Source organism: Lepidothrix coronata, unplaced genomic scaffold (assembly GCF_001604755.1).
Source record: "Lepidothrix coronata isolate B3197 unplaced genomic scaffold, Lepidothrix_coronata-1.0 Scaffold190, whole genome shotgun sequence".
NCBI classification, from domain to species: Eukaryota; Metazoa; Chordata; class Aves; order Passeriformes; family Pipridae; genus Lepidothrix; species Lepidothrix coronata.
This window is the reverse complement of record NW_016690370.1, coordinates 101,686-107,685: the sequence shown is the minus strand read 5'-3', so window position 1 is coordinate 107,685 and position 6,000 is coordinate 101,686. Positions and strand designations below refer to the sequence as shown.

Genomic DNA, 6,000 nt, shown 5'->3' with positions numbered 1-6,000 from the left:
ACTGACAGACTGACCCCCGGTACTGCCGGCACCGACCGACTGACAGACTGACCCCCGGTACTGCCGGCACCGACCGACTGACAGACTGACCCCCGGTACTGCCGGCACCGACAGACTGACAGACTGACCCCCGGTACTGCCGGCACCGACAGACAGACTGACAGACTGACCCCCGGTACTGCCGGCACCGACCGACAGACAGACAGACAGACTGACCCCCTGGTACTGCCAGGCTCCAACAGACAGACAGACTGACACACAGACAGACAGACCGACCCCCAGTACCACCAGGCTCCAACAGACAGACCGATTGACCCCCCCGGTTCTGCCAGTCCGACCTGTCCCTGCCCCAGTACTGCTGGTGCTGGACCTGCAGGGGTCCGACCTGAAAGTGTCGGGAAGGGCTTGAGTTCCAGGTATTGATCAGATGCCTGTGATGCCTCCCAGAGATCCCCAGTCAGTGCCCATCACCCCCTCACCTCTTAGCCCCTTGCCATTGCAGGTGATGTGCTGTGATCATTCAGTTGTTGGAGGATCCTGCCACTAAATACTCTGAAGTCATTCTGATGTAAAATACTTCCTTTTCAGGATTTCTTTTTATATGCTTAAAACTTGATATATCAACTAGAGAGCACATGTGTTCCCCCCTTAGGATTTCTCTCCCTTTGCCTCACCCCTGGGCACAGGGTAAGGAGCAGTGCTGAGCCCAGCCTGTGCTCCTGTGGTGGGTCAGGGACCAGCAGGATTCAGGAGCTGTCCCTGCCTGCAGTAGATTCCTGCATATCTCATCTGATAAGAGAGCTGGACCCCTACCTGCCTACTGGGAGAGTGACTTCCTAATGCTGTTCTGAGAGGCCCAAATCTTGTATTCCTTATTGCCTTTGCGGTCAGTGATTAAAAACTGTCACTTCAGGGCACATTTATGGCACTATTAATAACAGCAGCATGGAGTGCCTATGAATTAAAGATAGAAATACTTGTCACTTTCAAAGCAAAGGTATTTTTTCCTAGAGAACATATCTCCATTTTCAGTGTGTTTGTCAGGACTGGGAGAGTTTGCAGCCCACTGTAAACCAGGCTGTATCTGCATTTTTGTCACTGTGATTATGTCACCATCGATGAAGTTAATGGCTTAGTGGGAGAATTAATCATCTGTCAGTTTGTGGATCTTCTTAATGAAAGGCAGTTCCATTTTCCCCTGTACTGCTTTTTTCTTGCCCATGGGCACTGCTAGTTTATTTGGGACACCAGAAGGATGTTAATAACTTTCTAAGTCAGTCTGACAGTGGCGTTGTCACATTAATTCATGTGTGTGCTGCATCTGGGACTTGTGTTACAGGCAAAGTGCTTGGTGAGCCTGTCATCTCCAGGCACAGCCATTCTGCTCCTCAGATGAAATGGAGTCATTCCTGGGGTTTATCAGGCCACTCATGGAGTCCCTCTGGTTTTGGTGGGATTGTGTCCCTTCTGAGTTGTCTCCCAGATGTCTTCACCCAGGTCCCCCCTCCCTGGGTCTGGGCACTCTGGCAGTGTTTTGTTGAGTGCCTGTTGATCTCCCTTCTCTCCAGGCAGCTCCCTGGCACCAGTGTATTACCTGGAGCTGTTACATTTTGGATGTGTAGTTGCAGTTTTGCTGTTCCAGAACACGTGAAGGAACAGTCTGGTTGGTGCTCTGTGACTGAGGTGATATTTTATCACAGAGCAGCACAATGTCTTTATCCTGCTAATGGTGCAAAGGCTGGATAATGATCCATCCGCACAAGGTCCAGTAATCCGTGAACAGCTATTGAGGGATGAGTGTGCAAAGTGATAATTCTCTAAAGTTGAAGGCATAATTAGCAGGGATCATAGACCAGAAAGATTCCATGGCTTAATTTATTTGTCTTTTGTTCATGACCAGACAGGATTAATTATTTTTCCCTGACAGAATCTCTCAGGGCTTCCCATTTGTCTCTTTTAACCTAAGCAAGACCCTGCAGCAACAGTTCCTTCACTCTGAGTGTGTGGAGGGAGCTGAAGTCCTGCTGGGCAGTGACATAGGAGGCAGTTCCCCCAGCCTGATGTGAGGGTGTGTGCATGTCCCAGGAGTTACCACGGGGCTCCTGATGCTGGAGACAAGTTGGTTTCCTTTGGGGCTGTGCTGATACAGATAAAAGAGTTGATGGAGCTTTTTGGGGATTTGCTCCTTGTCAGCGGGTGTTCCGGTGTTGAGCTGTGTGTGTCCAGCTTAGTGTCTATTAATCCCAACTTACACAGTGTTTTCGTGATTTTTTTGGTAGTTATTGCTATTATAGTGTCATATTCTGATACTGAGAGCACGGCTCTTCAGGGAGCAAGCACGCAGCGTCATTGATAAGCTTATTTTCCTACACTTCTGAATGCTAATATTCTGTAATTGTTAAACAGAAAGAAGCTGTGATGTGTTTAGCAAATGGCTGATTTTGTCTCAGCTGTTCTGAAAGTAGCTGTTCCTACTTATATTACTTATGCTAATGATCTTTTTTTATTAACTACTTTCAGAAACACAAAATTTTTTTAAAACTCCATTTCTATAATTTTAATTAATTCTCTAAGTTTCTAACTTTATCTTCTGGCCTCTCCACCTCTTTCCAGACCTGCGTCAGTAGGGACTGGCCACCATTGTTACGATGTTGTGTTAATTCTGCCCTTATTACCCCAACTGCACCCTTTGATTTGGAGCAGTGGGATAACTCAGTTGCATCAGGGCTGTCTGGAAGGTCACATCACAGTAACTGCCTGTAACTGAACCTGTGAGCTGGAAGAACTGTTGCACCTCAGGTGCAGGGCAGCCAGGTAAAAATATCTCATAGGATTAGTGGGTGTTCTTAAAAAGCACAGCACCACCTTCAGAGACCTCAGGACTGGAAGCATCCACAGGGATGCACGATAGGAAATTTGCTGCTCTACTGCTCATCTCTGGTGCTTCCTCCCTCCCCTTGTGGCACCTGCACTGCTTTAAGCACCTGAGCAGATGTTGTTCCATTTGTTCACCTCCAGCTGTGAGGGGTTCAAGTGCAACAGCTTGTGGACTGCATAAATAAGAATGCTGGAGCTCTGTATTTATTGGGAGTACTTTAAATGGCTTGTTTTGTGTAAAAAAATTTAAAAAACCCACAACCAACCGACCAAAAAAACCCCCAACAAACCCCAAACAAAACCAAGGCCCCCAAAGAAACAAAGGGAAAAAAAGATCAGCTTGGAGCAGAAGCACTCACATGAACCTGCAGCCCTGCTTGAGTGCACAGTGCTCTGCAACAGCAGGACAGCACCTGGCTCCTGGGATGCTTTAGTGCAGGATGTCCCATCCCTGGAAGTGTCCAAGGCCAGGCTGGACGGGGCTTGGAGCAACCTGGGAGAGTGGGAGGTGTCCCTGCCCATGGCAGGGGGTGAAATGAGATGGGCTTTAAGGCTCCTTCCAACCCAAACCAGTCTGGGATTCTGTGATTAGTCGAAGGAAGATGCAGTCATGAGTGTTGAGGAGCAGGATGAAGGTGGTGGTGCCACGGGGCCCAGCCTAATGCAGTTCTAGTCAGGAGTACTGGAGCAAGGGGAGCTGGGGAACAGGCAGAGAAAAGGGCTACAGAACTGGAGATGAGTCACGTTTGTTTAGCTTGGAAAATCAAAGATTGAGAGGGGATGTGACTGCTGGCTCTGACTGCTTTGCAAAGGGAAAGCTCAGGGAGGAAAAGGCTTATTGGAACTGATGGGGAATGTTGGCACAAGAGCACATTGAAAATTGTCCACAAATATATAAAAAAGACACAGGAAAAACTTGGGTACCTTCAGCTGGTGATTGGCAATTTTGGAAAAAATGGTTAAAGCATCCTATTTATACCCTTGCTCTGGACTTGTAAATGTAGTTAGCAAGCAGTGTATTGACTAGTGGGAATAGAAGGCTGGAAAACCATTTGTATGGTCCCAATTCAGTTCCTGTGTACAGTGAACAGCAAACACAAACAGCAGTGCTCCCATTCCATTCAGGAAAGCGCTGCTGTACATGGACCAGGCTGCCCTGGCACATTGTAATGGTGTTTAGGGACACTTGCACGTTGTTAGACAAGAGGAAGTATTGCTGCACAACTGGGGCCTTTCCCCGGGGCTTTCACGGGTTGTCTTTAGGTGGTGACTGACACTCGTGTGCAGTGAAGTGCTGTGGGCATGGCACTGCCTGAGGCTTTCCCAGGATTTTATGATTTCGTTAGGAGAAGCTGCTAATGGCTGCATTTGCAGGATATTGAAATTCTTATCTGTTTATGTCTGAATTTTTGGTTACAGCAGTGGAGGCTGCTGCTGTGCCTTGTACTCTGGGGAGTCTTATCTGCCCAGGAGCAAAAGTGTCAGTTTTCCTCAGCAGCAGTGAGATCCAGCAGTGTGTGTGCACACGGAGAATAACAGGCTGGGGGCAGATCTGGGCCTCAGCTATTTTAGCAGTTCCTGTAGAACAGAGCAGACAAGCAATTACAGTGTTTGGAATAGCCTTGAGGATTTGATGAACCCACTTTCTTTTCCTTCCTGTTGCAAGCAGTGCCAAGATACAAAGTGCAGCATCCCTCTAGGCTTGGAAAAAGAGGGGTTTTTTTATTTTCGCAGGGTTTTTAAGCTGTAAATATGGATCATATTTTGTTTGTTTGCTGGCAATAACAATGTGGGAATGGCTGTGTTGTCAAAGCAAACATCCATCTACTTGGCTAGTGCATGTTTGGGGCTGAAAAGTGTAATGGGAAAAAACCCCATTGTGTATGGAATAGCCCTTCTGTGGCTCCCAGTGCCTCCCATCAGCAATGCAAGTGTGTCCCAAGCCAGAAGATCCAGGTAATTGCACTTATTATCTTTACATCTGATAATTTTATTTTTTCCTTAAGTTTTTTTTTTCTGGAATTCACTCATGCTTGTGATCAATTAATTAACTCCAAAACTTATGGTGGTTGGTGTAAAGCATCTGCTGGAGGGGAAACAGGGATTCCATGCCACGTTCAGGCTGTAGTGTGAACCTCTGGCAGGTTGGGTTGCTTGGTTGCTTCACCTGGGAAAGACCATTGCCTGGGTGTTCTGAGCTGGGGCTGAGCCTGAGAAGTGACACAGGTCCTTAATGTCAGCATTTTAGGGCCTTTGAATGTCTCCTTTCCAACGTGAGCTGAGTAAATGGGTGGAGAACTTTTCTTTGCTTCAGTGATATTGAACTTTCGTGCCCAGTGAATAAGAACATAATATGCATTTATGTTTTACTTTCTGTGCAGTAAAGTGGTCTGGTTTGGTCAGTGGAGCACAAAGTTTTGGGAGAACAATACTACAGCTTTGCCAGCTTGCACATCTGCATTTGGGCTGATGTTTGCTGGTGGGCAGGGCTCTGCTGAAGCCTCGTGCAAGCCGGGGTTCGAGGCACAGGGCTGCAGCTGCCAGATGTGGAGAGCAGGATTCAGCCTCAGATCTTCATAATCGGCTTCAGTTGGAGTTTTGTAATGATGCTTGGGAAAGCAGGACAAGTTAGGAATGCGGGAATTCAAATATTGGTTCATATTCTGACTTCTGTAGTGAAGTAGCCACAATTCATTCCTCAAGACAAAGAGATGTAAGTGAAAATGTATGTGCAAGAAGGGCACTAAAGAATTTATGTGTTGAGGTTCACTTAGATTAAAAAAGAGACAAAAATGCCTGAAGACACTGTCCTGGTGAAGAACCCTCTTTGATGAAGAACCCTCTGTCTGTTGCTGGATCCCTCCTTTGTTGAAAGGAGGAGTCTCGTGTGGGATCTGTCTCCAGAGGGTGTTTGGTGATTGAGGTCTAGTGCCAAGTGTTTTTCCCCTTCCATCTTGGTGTGTTTCTCAGCTTTCCATAGAACAATGTCTTCATTAACGACAAATGAATGGATACAAGCTCTAATCTGATAAAAATGACAAGTTTTCTATGCAGCTAATACAAAGTTTTATTAATTGCTAGCTGAGTTTCCACTTGGAGTTTGTATTACAGTTTAGGTCTAAG

At 46.7% G+C, this 6,000-nt stretch overlaps 1 protein-coding gene across 11 annotated transcripts in view; it reads left to right on the top strand.

Annotated features, from left to right (window-relative positions):
- The window catches only part of PLCH1 (phospholipase C eta 1), an 81,975-nt gene that overhangs the window by 13,326 nt on the left and 62,649 nt on the right, over positions 1-6,000 (top strand). The gene's annotated exons all lie outside the window — the stretch shown is intronic.